The 25950-nt window shown below is 41.0% G+C and overlaps 1 protein-coding gene across 2 annotated transcripts in view; it reads right to left on the bottom strand.

Moving 5' to 3' along the window:
• Window positions 1-25950, bottom strand: part of FAM184B (family with sequence similarity 184 member B) — a 118247-nt gene that overhangs the window by 84395 nt on the left and 7902 nt on the right. The window lies entirely within an intron of this gene.

Below are 25950 nucleotides of genomic sequence, written 5' to 3' on the forward strand. Positions count from 1 at the left end.
ACGCCAGGCCTCCCTGTCCATCACCAACTCCCGGAATTTCTAACTGTGATACGGAGCATGTGGCAGGGGTCCACTGTCCAGTTCTCTCATTCCAAGAACTTGACATGTGGAGTATAGTCAGTTGGTACCTTTAGATTCACTGTGACAGTCCCACCAAGGCAATGATTCCTTCCCACCCCACACCCCCCATAAAGCTGCTTCTAACCAACAACCAAGCCCAGAGGGAGGAACAAGACTGGGCTATTTCTAACCAACACAAGACTCCTCTAATGTGCCCTCTCTGCTCAGGAGCCCCTCATCAGCCTAGCCAAGACCCTTTCTTAGCTGGATTGCAGTCTGTGGATTTTTCTACCCAATTCTTCCTTCCCTCTTGCCTCTTACAGGTGTTGGACCTGCAGCACAGTCAGTAGGTGCTCCCTGTCTAGTCCTGTTCCCTCTCCCATACTTTAGACACTTCTCCCAATAAATCTCCTCCAAGTCGAAATTTGTCTTGGTGTTCATTTTTTGGAAGATGCAATGTAATATCAAGGGAATTGGACTGGATTTCTGGACTGGATCCAATATAACATCAACGGAATTGGACTGGATTTTTTCCAGCTCTAAAACTCTATCTGTTTGGGGGATTCTACAAGCTTATATCTGTTTCATGAGAGAAGAGAAAAATGACTGAGCATTTAGATCTCTAATCCACAACTATTTGGGGACTACATTCATTGCTTCTTTTGATTTTTACCCCCCCCCTCCTTTTGGTAATACCTTATCAAGAAAAGTAAATAATTCTGAGCAAAGTTTCAGATGGCTATAAACATTTCAGAGACTGCCTGAAAACTGGCCTGAAGCATCATTTTACCTTAGCCAATGGTTCTGATACTTCAGTGTGCAGAAAAGCCCCCTGGGGATATCTTATAAAAGGCAGCTTCCTGGACCCAACCCAAAGACAGCTTCACTCAAAAGAAGGGTAGGAGACCCTGGGAATCACTTTTTCATTAAATCCCCTTATGACTGATGCTGTTAGTTCACCGAGGAACTGAGAAATGAGAACTCATGATGAAGAAAATCTACATTCTTTCTTAAATTTTACAATGATTATTTACTGAGAACCTATAGGGTACTGTGAGAAGCTATACAGAGTCATTAACTCTGCATGCATGGTAGGGGCCAGGGTGGGCCATGATGATTTCTCAAAAGTGGTGATTTCCTGCAGTGGGCCATAAAAAATAAGAAGGAATTTGTCCCCCAGCCAGTAACATGGTGAAGACACTCCCAGTATATGTATATCACATTAGACTGGGGAACTGAGGAGTCCTGGAGTTGATTGGCAATGGAAAAGAAGACCAAGGGAAGGAATTATCTCAGTTACCACCTTGGACTTCACTTTCAACACCTGCAATATCGACAGAGAACATCACTAAAGAAGTTTAGGGAATAGCCGTCTTATCTTGAGAAAACACAAGGTCAACAGAAAGTTGAGAGTCAGAAGAAGTAAATGCTACTTGTTTTTTCTTTCATGGCATAACAGGGGCCTGAATTTAGAATGGCACTAGATTGGAAACTCTCTGTGATGCCTCGGGATCTCTGCTCGGGCTCCCTGAGGTGCATGCTGTATTCTGAAGCTTCTCACAGCCCCAGGAATGAGCATCTAATTGGTTCCGGAACCCCCTATTGTCTCTGAAGGTTAGGCAGATACAAAGGACCCATCTATCAGTGAGGGCATTTGAGCCCCTTGATCCCACTTCAGAAGTGAGGATCAAGATCCTCTGGTCCACTGATAGTCCCTAACGCTGATCCATAGTTGTCTTTGAATTTGACATATAGTTTAGCCCCTTGCGCTTCAATCCCCTGTAAAAAAATTTTTAATGATTTTCTTTCTTGTTATCAAAACAGTATAGGATCAAGGTAAAAATAAATCAAAAGAACCATTATTTTAAAAAATTACTCCCAATTAAAAGACTCTTTTCAAAAAAAAGAGTACATATATCTTACAATTTTAGAGGTTTAAGGGTGCTCTGAAGTACATCTATAAATTTCTTACTGCCAATGTACCTCATTCAGAAAAACTTTTGAAATGAGAAAAAAGGAAGACAGAAGGTATCAGAAAAAAAAAAAGAACAGAAACAGATCTAAATATGGAATTGTTGTATAATCTATACATTTAGTATTTGTTGCCTTGAACAAAGTAAGTTTAAATAAACATAGTTGCATTACCTCAAGAAAGACAAACAAAGAATAAAAATCACCTGTATCCTCACTGGTACAAAGAAATAGTCTGGCTAACATTTGGATGTGTTTCCTGTCAGGTTGCCTTTTTAAAAAATATTTTATGTATTTGACTGTGCCAAGTCTTAGTTGCAGCACGTGGGATCTTTAGTTGCAGCTGTGGGATCTAGTTCCCTGACTAGGGACTGAACATGGAGAACATGGAGTCTAAGACACCGGACTGCCAGGGAAGTCCCAAGGTTGCTTTTATACGTAAATGTTTTAAGATATTTATTTTCATAACTATGATCATGGTGTGCAATCAATTTCATTTCCTCACTTTTGCATTTACCATTATGAGTGATTTTTTGTTCATATACATCATGCTTAATGTGGACATAAAATTTCACCATGTACCTCTATCATATTTTACTGCTATATACACCTATTGCTGGAAATTAAAGTCATTTTCAATGTTTCATTATAAATAATGGTGCTTAGAATACAGAATTGCATTAAAGCTTTTTTTCACACTTTGGATTTTCCCCTTAGGATGAATTCTCAGAAGTAGAATTTGAGGATGAAAGAATAAGAAAGTTTTTAAGAGTTATTAACACACTGTCAAACTGCTTTTGAGAACAATGAGAACATTTCATACTGTTACCAGCCTAAACAAATGTCTCCATCACCACACCTTCACCATTGTGTTTCCTGTTCTTTAAGCTTTACAAGTCTGTTGGCAAAAATTGCTGATTTACTTCCCATGGTTGTCTTTTAATCTCATGGCCCTTGATTCTCAGAGATGCCACTAAGACATTACAAATAAGTATCACAGATGTATAAAAAATGTGTAAAAATAATTTTAACTTTCATAAAAGCAGTTTTATTCTTTCAGTTCATCATGCTTCCTTCTCATATTTTTGATGGAAGATTTCTCAGTCTCGGCACTTTGACACTGCAGCATCCCAAATGCCAATAGCTCCTCTCTACTCTACTGTGAGAACCAAAACTGGCTTCAGACATCACCAAGTGTTCCCCCCCGACCCAGCAGCCCCAAAAGGATGGGGAGTGGCCTCTGAGAACCCAGTGTCCCCTGGGAAAAAAATAGCCCCTGACTAATGAAAAACACAGAGTTGTAAGTCCAAGTTTCGATAGTGCCTATACGACATCCTTTTCTGCCTCCTTCCTTGTCGACAAAAACCCAATTTCATTCAGCTGTCCCCTCCCATGGATTCAGAGGGTGAATTATGGCAAATTATGCCTGGTCTAAGTCAGGCCTTACAGTTTTGTCTCATTTATCAATGACTCATTTTGATTTGGGCATGGAACTTGGTCCTGGCCAAGAGGACCCAAGGAGACATCTGAAGGGCTTCTGGGAAAGATTTCCTAACAAATAAAAAGAAGCACAAAGGAGAAAATGTCCTTCTTCAGGAGATGTCATGTCTCTGTATGTTGCCTGGAACAGCCACTGTGGAACTGTGCGGGAGGAAAGCATTGACATGCATAAGATGAAGATGGGCAAGCACATGACCTGTGGTGACATCCTTGAGACATTGAATTACCAGCTACAGAGAGGCTCTACCCCCTGACTTCTTGTTATGTGAGATAACACGCCTTTAGAGGTTCAAGACTGTAGTGTTTTCCACAATTGCATCCAACTGGCTTTCCGGGAGCCCCAAACACAGTTCCAAAGAGATGTAATGAAATCAGGGAGTCTGGAGAGCTGATTCAGACCCTCCAGATCCAGAGAAGCAGGTCCAGAAAGGCAGAGGAATAGTGGGATAGAAGCTGTTCCTTGGGGGAGTCAGGACCTCAGAGAAGCAGATGACTTCCAAGGCCACCATAAAAAGTAATGGAAGTTCTTGATACACAGTGACTGGCTCTGTGTTCATTGGGTCAGATTGGGCAGGACTGAGCCTGGAGGTGTCCAGTACCAGTAACCGCAGGGAGCTAGGAGAGGCAGGGCCTCTGGGAACTAGTGCCACTGTACCCTGCTGGGAGGAGAGTACCATAGTACAAGAGAAAGAACAAGGGTTTGGGAACTGGAGTTTCAAGAGGGATTTCAAACCCATGTCTGACATGGGGGGATGGCTGAGTAAATGGATAGGAAGGTGGGGGGCAGGGCAGATGGGTGGAGGAGGGGCTGGTCAGAAGCTGCATGGGTGAAGAAGTGATGAAGAGGATGGATGGGAGGTGGGGTGAGTGAGTGAATGGGACAGGTGAATGGAGGGGCAGTCGGTAACTAGATCGATGAATAAACAAATAATAAGGACTCTTTTGGGTTTTGTTTTGCTCACAGACAGCCACCTTCTTCAGGTGGGAAGGAACTTCTGGGGATCTCAGGAGGCCACATTCCCATTTTAAGTGTGGCTCCACTTCATAAGTGAAAAAGGGAAAGTGTTAGTCCCTCAGTTGTGTCCGACTCTTTGTGACCCCATGAACTACAGCCTGCCAAGCTCCTCTGTCCGCGGAATTCTCCAGGCAAGAATACTGGGGTGGGTAGCCAATTTCAGGGAATCTTCCTGACCCAGCGATCGAACCCAGGTCTCCTGCACTGCAGGTAGATTCTTTACCGTCTGAGCCACCAGAGAAGCCCATTGTGGGCATCCTCAAGAGGATGCCCAGGTTATCCCAACTGTCTACTATTTAAAACTTGCAAATGTTATAAAAATAAAAAGAAATAAAGACACTTTCTACAAGTCAGGCATGTAAATGAGAATTGCAAATGAATTTTTAGGCTGATATAGGGATACAATCATAAATCTAATATCACTGCAAATAAGCTTTGGCCTATCCTGAATCCGAGATAGCTGCACTTGTTAAAATTAAAAGAACAGTGAAGATGAAAGCAAGGCACGTCTTTTTCACTGGCAGGCAGTGTGACTGACTCCTGAGTTCCTCTCTTAGCCTCAGCGATTTGCCCTTAAAAGGAGCAGCTACTAGTAATTTGCTTGCAGGCTTTTTTAATTTGGTTGTTCATAGTTCAGTTAGTAAAACCAAGAGGTCCTTTCAACGTTGGTAGCTGGGCTTTGGTGCAGTTCCCTCTCACATCTGTTTGACTCCTAGCCTGATGTTTCGTGCCCCCTACCCCACTGAGGTCCCTCCTGTGGGTTCCACTGCACCCCTTGCAGTCCTCCAATGCCTCCCCCGTTATGCCGCACTCATTAGAATCTGTCTCTCATTGTTATCAGGGGTTCCTTCAGGTAAAGAATCCGCCTGCAATGCAGGAGACCCCGATTCGATTCCTGAGTCGGGAAGATCCACTGGAGAAGGGAAAAGCTACCCACTCCAGTATTTTGGCCTAGAGAATTCCATGAACTATAAAGTCCATGGGGTCGCAAAGAGCCAGACATGGCTGACCAACTTTCACTTTCAGGTTATTCCTAACCTAGCACAAAACTCTTAAGAATAAATGAATCAGCTTGAATTTTTCAAGACCAAGTTTTATTAAAACAGGCTTTTAAAACTGCTCTGTATGTATATTTTATTCAAATAAAATGTCTAAAATGTATTTAAATGGAACACAGCATTATTTTTTAAATAAGGCAATTTTCCCACTGCCTAAAATCTCCTCTCTTATTGTCAATAATTTCTACGATCATGTAATTCAGAGGTTATTAAATGCTGGGATTGGTTGCCTAAAGAGCTTTTTGGCTGTCACTCCCTGGAGGCCTTTAAAAATTGATTAGGATGAAAATATATGATTCAATTGTTTTCCCAATTATAAAAAATAACCAGCTGAGAAAGGTTAAGGAAGGAAATAATTCTATTTACAATAGCAGCAAATATACACAACACACAGGGGGACAAATTGAAGAAATGCATAGAATTTAGATCTAGAAAACTTGAAAGCTGTGAGACATAAGAGTAAATGAGAAGACCTACTGTGCTTTTGAAAAGGAACACTTAATACTGTAATATGTAAATTCTCTCTAATGCACATGCAGTCCTACACAAGCAATCCTACACAAATATCAACAGGATTTTGGGTAGAGCCAGACACTCTAATATCCACATCAAAAATTTAAAAAGTGAAAATCCAGGAACTATTTCGTAAAGTAAGTGTAGCAAGAATGGACTAGCCCTGTGAGTAGCTTTTCTAGTATAGCCCAAAGCTTATTATAAAATTACAATAATTAAATAGATTGGTCCTAACTATGAAATAGATAGACGATTAGAACAGAGGAGAGTCCTGATTGGCAAGTTAATGGTAAAGATGGCATTTCAAGTCCATAACTCAATAAATGTACAGAGCAATTGGCTAACCATTTGGAAAGAAATAAACTGGATCCCCACTTCACTCTTCATATGAAAACTAAACCCAGATAGAGTAACAATTTAAAATAAAAATAAAACCATAAAAATATTAGAAGAAACCATGGATTAATTTAGTTATATTTATTTCATATATTATATTAATTTATAATTTTGGAGATGGGTAAAAGCCTTTCTGGGCTTCCCAGGTGGTGCTAACCGTAAATAACCTGCCTGCAAATGCAGGAGACATAAGAGACATGGGTTCAATCTCTAGGTTGGGAAGATCCCCTGGAGGAGGGCATGGCAATCCACTCCAGTATTCTTCCCTGGAGAATCTCATGTATAGAGGAGCCTGGCGGGCTACAGTCTATGGGGTAGCAAAGAGTTGGACACGACTGAGTGGCTAAGCTGTTATTTACCTACTCTATTAGTTTCCTGTTGCTGCTGTAATAAATTACAAGTTTAGTGGCTTAAAACAACACAAATTTATTATCTCACACGCTGGGACTCAGAAGACTTAAAAGCAAGTTGTCAGCAGGACTGCATTCCTTCCTTCCAGAGGCTCCAGAAAAGAATCTGTTTCTTTGCCTTTTCAGCTTCTAGAGGCCACTATGAAGTTTCTGTAGTATGTACCGCTTCCTCAAGTCCCCTGAATCTCTACTTCCATAACCACATCTCCTACCATGCCTCTGACCCTTCTGCCTCCCTTTAAAGGATTTCTGGGAAGTTCACAGCACTTTCTATGAAGTTTTCTTATCAAAAAAATTGAACCTGAATCTAATCAGTCTTGTGAATGGAACCACCATTTTAAAGGAAATGTGACAGAAAAACATGTAAAAAGGCATCAAGGGTGCAATTGGCAAAATCCAAACTTTTGGAAACTCTAGAATAACCCAGTTTTTTTACAAGTAAAGGAGGAGAATATGTTTCTGTGTGTGTGTGTGTGTGAGAAACTATTGATTAAGAGAAACCTAAAAGACTTCTCAACTGAGTTGCAATATGAATCCTGATTTGAAAAGAAAATGGTAAGAATTTTATGAGACAACACTATGAAACAATACAACTACTACAAGAAGCATTTACTGTTAATTTTTTCAGTGTGATAATGGTATTGAATATTAAGGATATGCTACAAAAAGGGATACTTATCTTCCAAAGATATATACCTAAATTTTTAATGGATGAAATACTTCTCAGATCACTTTAAAATAATATAGAAGCAGGGAGTAGATATGGGTTCAAATAAAGCAAACAGCATAAGTTAATAATCATTGTTAAAGCTGAGCAACAGGGAAACAGTGTCCTGAAATGTTGTAAATATACTTGAAACTTTCATGGTAGAGGTTATATAAAAATGACAATAAATGTCTTGTTGGGGAGCACATGATTGGTATCACCAGAATTACATCAAGAAATCCATCTGTAAGGGATCCTGAGAAATATAATTTTAAGCTTTTCAGCCTCTGCAGCACTTGGCAGAATCAGGGTTGAAATATGTGTGAGTGAAATGTTCAACACTGTTCACCCTCAAATCTGTAACTCAAACCCTGACATCTCTCCTATAGGATCATAAAAAATATTCAACTGCCTCCTTGACACCTGACATGGATGTCTCATAGGACCTCCAACTCTACACCAAAACCAAAGCTAAAGATTAACCCTCTCCTGCTACTTACTAGCTGTGTGACCTCAGAGAAGCCCCTTGGTTTCCCAACTCTCCAGTGTGTGAACTGGGAAAATCAACTAAATCATCTTCAGGTCATCAACAGCTCCGGGAATGGATGGGACTAAAACCTACCCCCTTTAGACAGTACTAATTTAACTCTATGCTATATTTAAATAACAAGTCATCTTAAAAGGGACTTAGCCTATATGTTTTTAGAAGCAGCACTATCTCATGATAAATTTAGCATCAATTTAGCCATCAGTAGTCATTTACTCAATATCAGTGACTGCAGTATGTTTAGCTGAAATTTCAAACAGCCCATAATTGCTTTCAGCATGGGTGCATGCGTCCTAGAACCAACCCAGCCAGAAAGCTGCCTCTCTGTAGCTAAGGAGTTGTCTGTTGTTGTGAAGATAATTTTGATGGCTGGGTTTCTTTCTTTCTTTCTTTTTTTTTGTATCTGTTTCAGAAATGTGACAGGTGCAATTTTTTCCAAGGCAAGAGGAAGAGATGGCTTTGACCTCTGGTGCCATTTTTGGCAAAGTTGTCATTTTTATTGCATAAGTGAGGGTGCTCCCACAGTGAAGTGAAGGGCGTGATAAATAAGATTCTTGGAGGCCGCTAAATGGCACTTGGTGGGACGAGGCCTGAGTGACAGCTGCGAATGGTGCAGGGATCATAACAACTTGCTTCTCTTCCTATGGCTCCCTACGCTACACGCTGCTGCTGGACTTCATTTTCTCTCCACTGGAATGACTTGCCTGATTTAAGGGAGTAAAATGTCAAGTAAACTTAATACAAATAGGAATAAAAGATAATTTGAAAAACGTGGAGAAAAAGTGATTCAGCCTCTTCTGGTCAGTTGAGAACTACTCCGAGGTGTAACAATGCTACTGCTGCTAAGTCACTTCAGTCGTATCCGACTCTGTGCGACCCCATCCCTGGGATTCTCCAGGCAAGAACACTGGAGTGGGTTGCCATTTTCTTCTCCAATGCATAAAAGTGAAAAGTCAAAGTGAAGTTGCTCAGTCATGTCTGACTCTTCAAGACCCCATGGACTGCAGCCTACCAGGCTCCTCCGTTCATGGGATTTTCCAGGCAAGAGTACTGGAGTGGGGTGCCATTGCCTTCTCCGAGGTGTAACAATAATGCATTTTAAACTCAGCTTTGTTGTTATTGTGTAGCTAAGTAGTGTTCCACTCTTTTGTGACCCCCATGGACTGTAGCCTGCCAAGTTTCTCTATCCATGGGCTTTCCCAGGCAAGGTGTTGGAGTGGGTTGTCATTTCCTTCTCCAGGGGATCTTCCTGACCCATGGATTGAACCTGCATCTCCTGAATTGGCAGGTTGATTCTTTACCACTGAGCCACCAGGGAAGCCCTAAATTCAGTGGCTCAGACGGTAAAGCCTCTGCCTACAATGTGGGAGACCTGGGTTCAATCCCTGGGTCGGGAAGATCCTCTGGATAAGGAAATGGCAACCCGCTCCAGTACTCTTGCCTGGAAAATCCCATGGATGGAGGAGCCATCCACGGACTGTAGGAGTCTGTGGGGTTGCAAAGAGTCGGACATGACTGAGCGACTTCACTTTACTTTTACTTTTATGTTTAAAAATGAAACTCTCAATATTAAGTAGTAATACAAGTCCGAGAAGAGCATACCATTTATATAAAAATTAAAAAAACAAATATTGTTTATTACCATGTAGAGAAATGTAGCAAACCCTAAAGAGAAGAAAGAAAATGACAAATGAAAAATTTTGATCCGAGGTTACCCCTGGGGAGGAGGGGAAGAAATACAGTCAGGGAGGGACACACAGTTATTAATAATGTCTTGATGTTTTAGCTGAATAGTAAATACATGTGCTCATTTTATCCTTATTTTTTGTACTTTCCATATAGGTACAATGTAATTTTTTATGTGTGAAATATTTCATGAAACTGCCAAGATTCCACACCAAGCTCTGTTTTCAAAAATGCTGCCATGAAACTGGTCAATGCTGTTCTGTAGTATACAGAGGAGATTTTTAGACACATTGGGAATATGGGAAGCATGGATTTTGCTGAATTCTAGTGCCTTCTGGGGTGAATATACTTTAAAGGTGCAGATGACACAAAGCTTCTGCAGCAGTATGAACTGTACATACCACAACCACCACAGATCTGCAGCTGATTTACAGAGCAAACTTCGGAAGCTGTGACTAAACTCAGTTTATCTTTCCTCAGAGGCAATATAAGCCCGGGCACTATCAGCTTGGGCATCCTATCCTATCCTTTTTTTATTGAAGTATAGTTGATTTACAATATTACATTAGTTTCATGTTTACAAATAGTATATTTTAATAGATTATACTCCATTTAAAGTTATTATAAGATATTGACTATATTCCCTGTGCTGTACAATATATCCTTGTAGTTTATTTATTTTATATATAGTAGTCCGTGTCTCTCAGTCTCCTATCCCTATCTTGCCCATCCTCCCTTTCCTCTCCCCACTGGCAATACTAGTTTGTTCCCTATATCTGTGAGTCAGATTCTGTTTTGTTATATTCATTTATTTGTTTTATTTTTTAGATTTCACATATGTATTAATATAAAGTCTTTTTCTCTCTCTGTCTTATTTTACTAAGCATAATCCATCTAGGTCTATCTATATTGTTGCAAATGGCAGAATTTCCTTCTTTTTATGGTTGAGTAAAATTCCCATTGTGTGTTTATGTATATATATTTATATATATGTGCACATACATACCTCTTTATCCATTCATCTGTTGATAGACACTTAGGTTGCTTCCATCCTATCCTGTCCCTGAGATTCAAAGGAAATGACACTTGAACCTCCAGTAAACATACAGTGGGAATCCCAGCATCATCCACCTTTTGGGCTGGCTTCTGTTCTCCTAGACCCCCCCAGCTCCACATCCCTGCTTCCACTGGACTCATTCCCTTAAGGAATCTGCTCAAGGCCCTGATGTGCTTTCCTGCCTCTGGAGACATTGCCAAGTGGTGAACAATGCCAGATCACCTTTACTTTCCCAAGGACCATCTCTACAGGGGCTGGGGCAGCAGACCAGCTGCAATGTTGGGAGGGGTGTCACACTGCAGAACATCATAGCTCAGCAAGTAGCTCAAAGATGGATACCAGGCATCTAGGTTCTTAAAGTTATGTCAAGGAAATTTTCAGCCATTCACTGTTGTGTTTTATATCCATTTGCTATGTCTTTTAGTTGCCATCTCTACACAGCTGGGCTTCCCTGGTGGCTGGAACAGTAAAGAATCTGCCTGTAACGCAGGAGATCTGGGTTAGATCCCTGGGTCGGGAAGATCCCCTGGAGAAAGGATTGGCTACCCACTCCAGTATTCTTGCCTGAAGAACTCCATGGACAGAGGAGCCTGGCGGGCTGAAGTCCATGGGGTCACAAACAGTCAGACACAACTGAGTGATTAATACTTTCACTTCACTTTCCATACACCTAGGTGGTACTGATTTCAACATTTGTCAGGTAAGGAATAAAATAATTTGTTAAGTAACTTTCTAAGGTTCTAGACAGTCTGTGGTTGACCCATGATATGAATCCAGGCCTAGCTGACTGCATAGCTAGGACTCTTTCCCTGTATCACACTGACCTGTAAACATCTCAGATATCATGACATGCATGGTTTATAAAGAATCCACACACAAATTCTAAGGTGCCCCTCTCCCCAAGGAGGACACATGGAGAAGGCAACCGGAAACAGCAGGGAAGAGGCATGAAAAGTCAACATGAAAACAGATGCCCATCTAGGACCCACAGGGAGAGGGCAGAATTTGGTAATGGTGGTTATTCAGGATCCCTTTCACAACTAAGGAAACCTTGACTGTACCCCTGATGTGCCCCAGAGATACAAGGAATTGTATCTCCTTGTATTTTGCTTTCTCCTTGCAGCAATCCTGAGGCAGGTAGATAAGGTGGGCACTGTGCCTTTGAGATCAGGATAGGGAGTCCTGGGGAAAGCTCAAGGTGGTGGTCTAAGCAGTGGTAAGGATGGAACCAGAACAAAATCTCCTGACACTGTTACAGACTGAATTGGGTTCCCTTCAAAATTCCTGTGTTGAAGCCCTAACCCCCAGTGTGACTATGTTTGGAAAGAGGGCCATTTAGGAGGTAATTAAGGTTAAATTAGGTCATACGGGTGGTGTCCTAATCTGACAGGACTTGTGTCTTATTCAAACAGGAAGAGACATCAGAGATGTCTTTCTTTCCATGTGTGTGCAGAAGAAAGTCCATGTGGGGACAGAATAAGAGGGTGCCATTGACAAGCTAGGAAGAGATCCCTCATAAAAAACCCACACTAACAGCACCATGATCTTGAACTCTGAGCCTCCAGAACTATGAGAAGATAAATTTCCGATGATCAAGCCACAGCGTCTGTGGCATTTGGTTATGTCAGCCCAAGTTGACTAATACAGAAGTCCACACATGACTGTCAGAACCCAACCCTGGCCCATCATTCTAATGACCCTCAGGCCATCAAAGAGCACTTATAATGACTTTCTTTAGAGCACAACCCACCTTCCGTCTTTGTACCAACCACCAGTTAATGTTCCCATTTGAAGGCCTCTTCTCCCAGAAGAAATACCACCTTCACTTGTGTCTCCTGGTACACTCAGAAGGATTTCTCAGACTCTCTTTTATGGGCTAGCAATCCCTAAGGCTCTGTTTTTGACAGCACTTTCTTGCTCTGCAAATTCTCCCTGGGAAAGTTGCCAAGAGACCTATTTCCATGAGAATCTTGGACAGTCTCCTCCATACCAATAAGTACCCAGTCTAGAATCAACCTTTACTAAATATTTGCTGAATGAATGAGTAAATAAACAAATAAACAGACTGTCCTCTAAGAGTTGATCATTTCTAAAACTGAATCTCTAGTCGAGATATCTTTTCTGATTTCCAGCCCTACAGTCTCAGTCAGGGACTGCCCACAATAAATGTTGCATAACAAACTACCATGCAAACTCAATGACTTACACCAAGAAGCATTCGTTCTCATGTAGGGTAACTGTGGTCAGGCGTGGCTGAGTGCATCTACCCTGCGTTTCAGGTCCTGTATGGTCTGGGCTTGGCTTGAGTTGGGAGCTGGATTAAGGTCTGCTCACTAGCACTAGGCTGTAGAGGCAGAGGCCAGTCAGCACATGATTTTCTCAAGGTGATCACCTAAATGCACAAACACATTTAAAGCCTCTACCTGTGTGTACACTTTAACGTTCCATGTGTGTGCATGTGTGTTAGTTGTTCAGTCATGTTCGACTCTTTGTGACCCCATGGGCTGTAGCCTGCCAGGCTCCCCTGTCCATGGAATTCTCCAGGCAAGAATGCTGGAGTGGGTTGCTGTTTCCTTCTCCGCTAACATTCCACAGACCAAAGAAAATCTAAGAAGCGCATCATCAATGGGAAGAGGACAGAATCTCTGCTTATAGGGTACAGGAAGACATTAGAGATGAGTGAATATTCACTGAACAATAATGCAAAATCCAATCCAGCACAACTGGACATCAACTGTAGGGCAAGACCTCTCCACCCTGAATGTCTTACAAGCTCCTTAAATTCTCTGTGTCATTTGCCAAGAATCTAGCCCCCTGCCAATTTCTTCCTTCTGGAGAATTAAGTCCTCAGGTCTATCACCAACTAGCTGGGCATCCTGCTGAATTTGGGCAGAACATCCAATTCTTTCTGACAGTTCTCCTGAATTCTGAATCATTCACCTTCTGGAACCCCTCACTGCCCTGGCCCACACAGCTGACCAGCTCTCCCACTGCAGACATGAGACCGATTCACACCTATGTTTTCTAAGCTTTCTGGACTTTGTGTCCCCAGATATCCTCAATAGGATGCTTATTTCCCAACTCCCACCTGCTCAGTGCTCGTCAGCCTCAGCTACCAAGAGCCCACCCAGCCCTGTGCATGTTTGCCAGGAGGAGACTGGACCCTGGAAGGTCCTTTAAAGCACTCACCCTTACACCTTCTGAAGCAAGATTCTTTTATTAGCTCTTCTCTGGGGACAGCACCACATGGACTTGGCTAGAAGCTACCTCCTATGGAACTGACATTAGGACCCAACAAAGGGGAAAGAGGTCAGTGAAAGAGTTACTGATTAACTTTTGTTTTCCTGGTTTAGATTATACTCAGGATGCATGCACGCACACACACACAGACACACACACCCTCTGCTCAGTTCTAATCTCCTTGCTCATGTTTACTTAGGCTGTCACCAGGTAATTTGATAGGCTTCTTCAGGACAAATGGGCCCTGCCCCAGGGACCTGAGGACAGGAATAGCAAGTCTGGACAGACGCACTTGGCAGTGTGAAGAGGAAAAGCTGTGCAGGATGAATGTCACGGTATTGCTGGCTCTTGCTTGCTGTATTAATTTCTCCCTTAAAAGAAAACTGACCCATTTTTTCCAGCCCACAGCCCTGATGGACTTGTATTCAGAGGCCATCCTTCCCCCACATAAAGAGCTGTATTGTACTTAATGATAAGCCTTTTAATGGAATTTGCTATTTCTGGATCTCTCTCTGGGAAATGCCCATTAATGAGCCTGCAAGTGCAGGGAAAAGCAGATGTTTGGGGGCGGGGGGATATGCTTCAAGGGCAGACCACCCTGGAAAGAAAATGGACAAACACTAGTAACAGGTTCTTTTTCATGTCCTTGAAATTGGGTTGATTTACCCAAAACTATGACTTAAATAAACTTTGTCTTCAAAATATAAAGCTATCACTCCTCGTGCTACCCACCCCCCATATCCTATTTGTATAAATCCTTACTCTACCCACAAATGCTTCTATAATTCTAATCATAACAAAATCATCAGCAGACCGCAAAGCTAGACCAAGACACATGGATAACTTAGCAGGTTAACATCTGTCACTCCTTCAAACCTGTAATTGGTCAATGCCTATTTAAGAGACTGAATGCAACATGAGGAGAAAGATGGAGCAGAACTGCTGAGGGAAGATTAATTTTTCTTTAACTGTCTGGAGCAATTCAGCTCTGGCCCCAAACCTGCATATTTACTCAGCAAAACCAAAGCCTTGACATTAACCAGCGGTGCCCTCCTTCACAAAGCAGTTTATTGTTCATTCACTATTTCACAACCCCTTCCAAGTCACACCTGCAACTGGAAACAGCCAGTGAAGATTGTGCAATACCACCCTTAAGGGTGGGGTGATGGTGTTCTACCATTTTGGCATCCTTCTGCACTTCCTGTGATGTGCTGGCACCCAGTGATGCATTTGTATCACTTATGGATGAAAGTTTTGCTGGCACACCCACCCTTTAATATGTCTCTTACTGGCACCCCCTCTGTTTTGGCATTAATGGAGGTGCTAAAGATATATTTAAAAGGTATAAGGCGAGGTCCTTGTCATCAAGGGTTTAACAGTTCAAAGTAACTCAACTCATATTATTAATATTGAGAGCAGGGCACTATGCTAGAAGCTGCACTATGCTAGAAGTTCAAATGGAGGGAGCCATTGAGAATGAGAGAGCCCTGAGAATCCTAAACGCTATCTCAAACTGGAGTCTGCAGCATCACCTGAACTTGGTTAAAAATGCAAATTCTTGGGCCTCAGCCATGATCATCTGAACGAGATGTGCTGTAGGTATGCTCAGCCATTTGTGTTTAATACTAACATTTGAACAGTACTGGCCTAAAGACCTCCTAGAGAAGTAAAAGAAATAAGAATCTCTCATTCAGTCTTCTGCTACCAGACAGAGCAAGTCCAGGACCAGGCAATGGACATGGACCTACTATATAAACCAAAGGCCAAAGGCCTATTCTGGTGATATGAGTCAGGTTAAAGTCATAGTCACCGGGGCAGTTTTCAAAATGCATAATTGCCTGAACCTCACCCAAAAGTTTTAATTCATTGGTCTAATTTTTTGTTAAAAATGCTGCCTGGTTGATTCTGACAATTATCAGAGGCAAGAACCTCATTAGGGGTCTGAGAAGGAAGAAGCCTTTGATGATGAAGAGGATATTGTGAAAGTTAGCTAGTGGTCTCACCTCGCATGGCTGCTATAACAAATTACTACAAACTCATAGCTTAAAACAACAGAACTTTATCAATGATGAAAAGCTTTTAGCTTTTTATCTGTGATCAGGAACAAGACAAGGAGGCCCACTCTTGCCACTTTTATTCAACACAATATTGGAAGTCCTAGTCATCAGCAATTAGGCAAATCAAAAAGGGAGAAAAACTATCATTATTTGCAGATGACATGATACTATGTGTAGAAAAGCCTAAAGACTCCACCAAAACCCATTAGAACTAATAAATGAATTCAGTATAATCAGAGGATGCAAAAACAAAATACAGAAATCTGTGGCCTTTCTGTACACTAATAACGAACTAACAAAAAGAGAAATAAAGAAAACAATCCCATTCACAATTGCATCAAAAAGAACAAAGTACCTAAGGATAAATTTATCCACGGAGGTGAAAGATTTGTACACTGAAAACTGTAAGACACTGATGAAAGATACTTAAGAACACATAAATGGAAAAATATTGCATGTTCATGTTTTGGAAGAATTAACATTGTTAAATGTCCATAGTATCCAAAATAAACTATAGAGTCAACACAATCCCTGTCAAAATTCTAATGACATATTAAACAGAACTACAAAAAATAATTCTAGAAATTGTAGGAAACACAAAAGATTCCAAAGAGCAAAACAACCTTGAGAAAGAAGAACACAGCTGGAGGTATCACACTCCCTGATTTCAAACTATACTCAAAGCTATAGTAATCAAAACATATGGTACTGGCACAAATCAATGGAACAGAATTGAGAGCCCATAAATAAACCCGCACATAAATGGACAATTCATTCATGACAAAGGAGCAAGGAACACAGTTTTATTTGTTTAAAAAAATTATTTATATGGCTGCACTGTGCAGCATGCTGGATCCTAGTTTCTTGACCAAAGATCAAACCTGTACCCCCTGCATTAGGAGGTGGTGTCTTTATCACTGGAAATGATTAGCGAAGTCCTGACACATAGTTGAGAAATGACAGTTTCTTTAATAAATGGTGGTGGGAAAACTGGACAGCCACATGCAAAAGATTGAAATCAGACACTATCTTATAACAGACACAAAAATTAAGTCAAAATAGATTAAAGTCATGAATGTAAGGCCTGAAATCATAAAATTCCTAGAAGAAAACATGGGTGGTAACCTCAGTGACACGGACCTTAGTGATATTTTTGTGGATGTGACTCTAAAGGCAAGGGAAACAAAAGCAAAAATAAGCAAATGGAACTGCTACTGCTGCTGCTAAGTCACTTCAGTCGTGTCTGACTCTGTGTGATCCCATAGACGGCAGGCCACCAGGCTCCCCCATCCCTGCCTGGAGAATCCCAGGGATGGGGGAGCCGTGGATGTGATCCTAAAGGCAAGGGAAACAAAAGCAAAAATAAGCAAATGGAACTACATCAAACTAAAAAGACTCTGTCCAGCAAAGGAACCATCATCAAAGTGGAAAGGCAACCTAATGGATGGGAGAAGATAATTTCAAATCATACATCTGATAAGGGATTAATATACAAAATATGTAACATCTCACACAACTCAACAACAAAAAGACAAACAATCTGATATAAAAAATGAGCAGAGGCACTGAATATATATTTTTCCAAAGAAGATATACAGGTGGCCAATAGGTACATAGGGTGTTCAACATCACTAATTACTAGGGAAGTGCAAATAAAAATCACAATGAGATATCATCTCACACCTATTAGAATGGATATTACTAAAAAGGCAAGAAGTAAATACTGTTGAGGATGTGGAGAAAAGGGAACCCACTGTTGGTAGAACTGTAAACTGGTATAGCTGCTGCATAAAACTGTATGAGATACCACAAAAAATTGACAATAGAACTACCATATGACTCAGATATTCCACTTCTGGGTTTTTATTTGAAGAATATGAAAACATTAATCTGAAAAGATATGGAATACATGACTAGTGGAAAAACCATAGCTTTGACTCTATGGCCCTTTGTCAGCAAAGTAATGTCTCTGCTAAGGTCCGTTTATGTTGTTCCAGGTGGAAGAATTTCATTCTTTCTCATTGGGAAGTAGTATTCCACTCTGTGCATCTTTATTCATTCATTTATGGACACTTAGACTGTTTCTATATCTTGGCTACTGTAAACAATGCTGCAGTGAACATAGGGATGCATATATCTTTGTTGGCAAAGTAATGTCTCTGCTTTTTAATATGTTATCTATTACTTTGCCAATAAAGGTCCATCTCGTCAAGGCTATGGTTTTTCCAGTAGTCATGTATGGATGTGACAGTTGGACTATAAAGAAGGCTGAGCACCAAAGAATTGATGATTTTGAGCTGTGGTGTCAGAGAAGACTCTTGAGAGGCCCTTGGACTGCAAGGAGATCAAACCAGTCCATCCTAAAGGAGATCAGTCCTGAATATTCACTGGAAGGACTGATGCTGAAGCTGAAGCTCCAATACTTTGGCCACCTCATGCGAAGAGATGACTCGTTAGAAAAGACCCTGACGCTGGGAAAGATTGAAGGCGGGAAGAGAAGGGGCGACAGAGGATGAGATGGTTGGATGGCATCACCGACTCAATGGACATGAGTTTGAGCAAGCTCCAGGAGATGGTAAAGGTGTGCTGCGGTCCATTGGGTTGCAAAGAGTCAGACATGACTGAGCGACTGAACAATAACAACAAATGGACCTTGAAGGTATTATGCTAAATGAAGTAAGATGGAGAAAGACAAATACTGTACGATTTCACTCACATGTGGAATCTAAAACAAAACAAATGAACAAACAAAATAAAACCAAACCAAACTCATAGGCACAGAGGATGGATTAGTAGTTACCGGGGGGAAAGGGGTTGGAGAGGGTGGTGAGATGGGTGAACGCCGGCTACTACCACACATCAAATGTATGGTGCTAGATGGCAACTACTTGTGGTGTGATCACGTGGTAGTGTACACAGATGTTGAATTATAATGCTGTACACCTGAAATCTATTTTAAAAAAAATAAACAGAGCTTTTTCTTTCACAGTGGGTCAGAAGTCAAAATCAAGGTGACTGCAAGGCCATACTCCCTCCTGTCACTTCTAGCTTTTGGTGGCTCCAGGTGTTCCTTGGCCCGTGGCTGCATAACTCCAAGCCCTTCCTTCATCTTCACGTGACTTTCTTCTCTTCTGCATCTTCTTCTCTTCTGTCTTAAACCTTGCTCTGCCTTTCTCTTCAAGGGACACTTGTCATTGGATTTAGGGACCATCCAGATAATCTAAGATGATCTCATCTCAATATACTTTATCTGCAGAGATCCTTTTTCCAAATAAAGTATTATAGTATCACAGGTTGCAGAGATCTGACACCTATTGGAAGGCTATTTTTAGTCTACCATGGCTTTTATAAAGAGAAGACAGCAACTGCCAAGTGTACAATTACACAAAGCTGTAAAACACTGAATAATCTCTTGGACTTGGCATTTTTAACAAAACAAGGGCATAAAGTTTAAGGGGGTAAAGCTATAGTGCTACCTGGTCAGGATTCAGCAGCTTTTCAGGAAATTTTTCTCTGCCACCCTGCCTCACAAGACTTGGAACAACATTATTCCTGATGAGTACATCAAAAACTCACAAGAAGGTCTTTCTGCTTCATGTTCTGAAGGTTCCACAACTAAGAGAAAGGCTTCCAGTGAGATCAGGGACAGACCAGCGAGAACTGCTGGCATGCTTATTGGTGCTACTGGCCTGTGAGCTGTGAGAGAGCTGCTTATTTCTCTAACGCCTCAAGGAACCTGGGAGCCTTTTCTAGGTGTATCCTTCCCCTGGAGGCTCAGAATATAGTGAGTAACTTCAAATAGGTCCATTAAAGTTATAATGTGAGCTGACAGCCTGGGCCTGTTATTATGCTACTATGGTTTGAAAGTAATTACGCCATTGTCTGTAACTATGAGAGCTGCTCACTTGAAACTGTTCCAGTGTTCAGATGATAGAACAGAGTTGTAGTAAATGCCTTTTTAAAAGGCAAGCTTTGTAGTTAACAAGTTAGGACCTCCATATATCTTGTTTTTTTTGGTTGTTTTTAACTAATTGATAAATATTCTCCAGGTCTCTTTCTTCCAATTTTCCTAATATTTTCTACAGGAATCTACCTGTATCAAACATGAGTTCTGCTCATGGAAATCTATCTCAAGGAAATAATCTAGTAAAAGTGCAGGGATCGAATCTCAAGAATATCCATCACAATATTTTAACAACAAATCACATCACAATGATTTTAACAATGAGAAACCAGGATCAACCAAAATATCCATGAATCATAGTCCCTATGTGCCTCAGGAAACTTTTATTGATCCCTCAGATTGTTCAGTGTTTTCATACTTCTTGCTTGGTAGCATATCAAAACCGTATTTCAATTTTTTAATAAAAACAGAAGAAGCTGTTTTAACCAGTCTCCATTCAATCAACGTGTGGATAACTTAATACTCCATTCTTCCTCTGGAAAGCCACCAGACTTGTCACTTGTTTATGTCAGTTGTATTTGCTACTGTAATTATGTGATTTAACACCGCGCTAAGCCAGTTAAATATGAATATGAAGAGAAAGTTGTTGTTCTGATGAAAACCGGGATGAATAATTTGAAAAGATAAAGCATTTATTGATAAAGGAGAGTTGCTAGAGAAAAAAAATGGTATTCAATTAGGTATGATGAAGAAGTGAAAAGTTTTAAAGGTTTAAAAGGATTCTGAACCCATATTGTTTCACAAGTGTTTTAGATTCTCCTTCTCTACCTTAAAGATGCCAAAATGATAAAAACAAAAAAATGAAAAACAACAAAAAAAAAACCTGATGCATTATGGTCAGGCCAGGACAGTCCCTGTTTACACCTTTAATTTCAGTGCCCTATCTGATTTAGTGGCCCTTTCATTCTCAGAAGTGCCTCAGTTTGTATGACAAATTAAAATGTCACTCTAACTATGGTAAACTATGGGTATAGTTTATACAAGACAAGTAAGGTGAAATGCCAGACAGCAGGCCATCCCAAAGAACTGAAACTGAGTCTCACATGAAAGAATTAGTGTATGAGTATCCATCTATGTGTTTTAAATTAGGGGTCCTCAAACTTTTTTCTGTAAAGGACCAGGTAGTAATTATTTTAGGCTTTAGCAAGTCTCTTTCCCAATGATTCGAATATGCCATTTCAGCACAAAAGTTACCCTAGACCATCTCTAAATGAATGTGCATCACCATGTTCCAATAAAACTTTGTTTTGGACATTAAATTTGAATTTCATATACTTTTCATGTGTCACCAAATATTTTTCTTATTTTGTATTTTTTCCAAGTTTTTAAAAATGTGAAAACTATCCTTGACTCACAAGCCATACAAAAATGGGCAGCAGGCTGATCTGGCCTGCAACATAGTTTGCTGACCCCTGTTTTAAGTTTAAAAAATATTATGTATGTGCTAGGCTTTTCTTTTATAGTTTTCATTTTGATTTATTCAAAATGTTCATATGATATTGAATATGAGGGCTTCTATTGTATTTGAGGGTTTCTTTCTACTTCTCTTGCCTGTAAGTTCCATGAGATAAGGGATTTTACCTGGTACTTTTAAAAACACTCAGTAAAAGTGTCTCAAATGAAATAAGTTAAATTATACAACATTTATACAATGGAATATTTTTAACACAACCATTAAAATTATGTTGGACAGTTCTAGATTTACTTTTAAAGAGGGAAAACCCCCAGGTAACACAATAATCATGAATGATACAATTCTGTTTTTTAAAATTACATGTCTATATATGTACGGCAAATCATAGAATAGGCTATACAAAATGGTATTAGTTATTGTATCACTGCAGTTACTGTAGATTGGGGATACTTTAAAATCTTTTTCTTCTTCTTTCTCTGTAATTTTTATTTTTCTCAAATGGATATTCTATGTATGATTGGTCACTGAGGTTTCTTTTTTTATCTTGCCCCATAATTCTGGTGTCCTGAAGGAATATCAGTTCAGTTCAGTTGCTCAGTTGTGTCTGACTCTTTGCAACCCCATGAATCACAGCACGCCAGGCCTCCCTGTCTATCACCAACACCTGGAGTCTACCCAAACCCATGTCCATCAAATTGGTGATGCCATCCAGCCATCTCATCCTCTATTGTCCCCTTCTCCTCCTACCCCCAATCCTTCCCAGCATTAGGGTCTTTTCCAATGAGTCAACTCTTCGCATGAGGTGGCCAAAGTACTGGAGTTTCAGCTTCAAAATCAGTCCTTCCAATGAACACCCAGGACTGATCTCCTTTAGGATGGACTGGTTGGATCTCCTTGCAGTCCAAGGGACTCTCAAGAGTCTTCTCCAACACCACAGTTCAAAAGCATCAATTCTTCGGTGCTCAGCTTTCTTCACACTCCAACTCTCACATCCATACATGACTACTGGAAAAACCATAGCCTTGACTAGACAGACCTTTATTGGCAAAGTAATGTCTCTGCTTTTAAATATGCTATCCAGGTTGGTCATAACTTTCCTTCCAAGGAGTAAGCATCTTTTAATTTCATGGCTGCAGTCACCATCTGCAGTGATTTTGGAGCCCCAAAAAATAAAGTCTGACACTGTTTCCACTGTTTACCCATCTATTTCCCATGAAGTGATGGGACCAGATGCCATGATCTTAGTTTTCTGAATGTTGAGCTTTAAGCCAACTTTTTCACTCTCCTCCTTCACTTTCATCAAGAGATTTTTTAGTTCCTCTTTACTTTCTGCCATAAGGGTGGTGTTGTCTGTATATCTGAGGTTATTGATATTTCTCCTGGCAATCTTGACCAAATGGGGAGCTTGGTCTGATCCTGTGTCTATGGTCAGGGGCTAGGAGTGACTAAGTCAGAAGTTGACCTGGGAGGGGATGGGGAAAGTCCATTTATTTATCAGATATGCCAGTTTTCCATTGCCTTTACGAAACTTGAAATTAGATGCTAGTACCTCCTGAGTTCTGTCCTTGAAAAAGAAATCTCCCCACTGTCCCATGAGATGGCTGTATGTAGGCTATGGCTGAAATGTGGTATTTTTTCCTAAGAGCTGTGGGAGGTCCATGAAGAGTTTTGTTCATTTAGCCCACCAACAAACCCTTGATGGGCACCAATCACTAGCCAGGTGCTGTTCCAGACACTGGGGTGATTAGGAGGGAACAGGACAGACCGAAATTCCTGCCTTCAAGGGATGACTTCCTTGGCAGGGAAGAGAAGGCAATAAACAGATGAACAGATGGACAGAAAAAATGGAAAAAGCGGATGGAGCTGAGGGAATTTCATGGTATAGGTGAGCAGGGAGGCCCTCCCTTAAGAGACATATGAGCCAAGCCAGGAGCAGGCGTAAGAAGCGAAGCCACAAGGACAAAGGCTCCAAGTGGCACTAGCATCTGAAGGCTTTGAAAGAAGGCCAGTGTGATGGAGAAGATGACGCTGAGAAGTGGACAGCAGACACTTAAGGTGACCATACTGAAGAATTTACTTAGGTGAAGAAAGTTTATTCCAAGTGAAATGAGACGCCATTTGTGGGTTCTAAATGGAAGAATGTCATACTCTGGTTTATGCTGTATGATTATTGCCACTGTGAGGGGGGTGAGGGTAGACCATGATGAGCCCCAGAAGGGTTGAGGGAAGGAGATGAAGGTGGCTCAGACTGGGGTGGAGGCAAAAATGCAGAACTGATCTTTTACATTTATGGGGTAAAGTCATCAGGACTTGCTTCAGAACTGGATTCAAATGGGAGAAAATTCAGTTTGTCTTTGTTGGTTTTAATGTTCACAGCTTAACTGAGATATAATTATTGAGACCACACAATCCACCCATTTAAACTGTGTAATTCAATGGCTTTCGGCACATGTGCAGAACTGTATAACTATCACTACAGTCAACCTAAGAATATTCTCATTGCACCAAAATGAAACCTTGCAGCCCTCAGTCACTGCCCAATTGTACTTTGTACCATATTTTATTCACACCATTTTCCAGTTGATAGACATTTAGTTTCCATCTTTGGCTACTACAAATAATGTTGCCCTGAATATTATGTACAAGTTAGTTTCTCTTGGGTATATACATAGGTGTAGAATTGCTGCTTCATTATGATAAATCTCTTAATTATTTGAGGAACTGCCAGACTGTTTTCCAAAGCAGCTGCAACATTCTACAGCAATGTAGGAGGGTGTTACTCAGTTTTCGCATCACTCTGGCTGCTGTGCAGAGAAAGAATTGGAGCAAGGTTTGGGGTGGGAAGTGCAGAGATCCGAATGTTATGCAAAAGTGGAGGCATCTTAGTAGGGTTCAAAGACACCCAATTTAAAGTGTCCTTCATCCTATTTTCTGGCAAAGAGATTTCTGTGAGATAGCTGTCTGTACACCACAAATCACTTCATTAAATTAAAAGATTCCAACAGAGAGGGCTTGTTAATACAGATCTGCAGTTTTCAAATCTAGAATCCTAAAGCAAACCGGTATGGAACTGTTTAAACATCTGTCCCCACACAAGTTCCTGCAGGCAGGAGGGTATTTGGAGAGAAGCTAAGGGAGTCAGCAGCACAATAAAACTTCCACAGCTTCAAGCCACAAAAACCCAGGGCTCAAGTGGCAGCCTGTTCCTGAGGACTCGTGTGGCAGCAGGCATCACTCCTACTGCCGGGGCCACTGCCCTGGCCTCTCAGCCCAGGAAAGGGCTGGCTTTGTTCCTAGCTGCTGGTCTTGACAACTGAGCAGTGGTCCTGTCCCTCTGCAATTCTTCTAGCTCAGGAAGGGAAGGGAAACCAACATCCATCAGACTTGTGGTAGTTCCGCTCCCGGGGTGAGATGCTCTCCTTACATTCCTTAAGTTAGTGAACTCTCACAAGTCACCAAGGAAGAAAGGACTACTTTTCTCATTTACAGATAGGTTGGCCCCTTTGGGTGGGAAAGTCAGAAAAGGTATCTCTGAAGAGATAGCATTTTAGCTGGTAACAGCCACACAAGGATCATTCTAAGAGTAAATCCCAAATTGTTAGCTCTCCGGGTGTCCTCGTTTTTACTCACATTTAATTTTTATTTATATTTATTATATAAATAAGAGTAAGAAGCACCCTTCTAGAAATAAATCCAACTTAAATTCATTTAAAAGATAACCTGGAGTAGAAATTATAATTCTTTTTCCTTAATATTTCTGACTTTTTACTCAGGGACTATTCCCCATAAAAATATCTAAACATCCCTAAACAATCCACTATTTTCCCCCAACATCCAATATGACTGTCTCTGTTCATGTATCTCCACAGACTTCAGTAAGGTTCTGGGATGTGCGGAGACACAGTTCCTTTGGTTTGGTCATGCTACTGTGCTGGGAGTGCTGACTCTGACCTCCAGACCTTCCCACAGCAGGAAGGAAGGATCTACAGATAAGAACTATACTGCCACTCAAAGGGCCCCTGCTCTCAAGTTAGGATGCTTTCTTGAATGACAGAATTCATTCTTACTACAACACTTTACCACAGTCCTCAAAACTGAACTCATCCTAAGATCTGCGTGGTGGGTCTTTAGGAAAGCCCAATTTAAAAAGTCATTCTTCCCCAGTGAACTAACTAAAACATAAGACCAAAGCATAAGGCTGTTTTGAGATCAAAATATACTGTGTGTATCCTCACTCATGGCTGACTGTTTGTGACCCCATGGACGGTAGATAACCAGGCTCTTTTTTCTAGGGGACTTCCCAGGCAAGAATACTGGAGTGGGTTGCCATTTCCTCCTCCAGGGGATTTTCCTGAC

Source organism: Cervus elaphus, chromosome 17 (genome assembly GCF_910594005.1).
Source record: "Cervus elaphus chromosome 17, mCerEla1.1, whole genome shotgun sequence".
In the NCBI taxonomy this organism is placed as follows: Eukaryota; Metazoa; Chordata; class Mammalia; order Artiodactyla; family Cervidae; genus Cervus; species Cervus elaphus.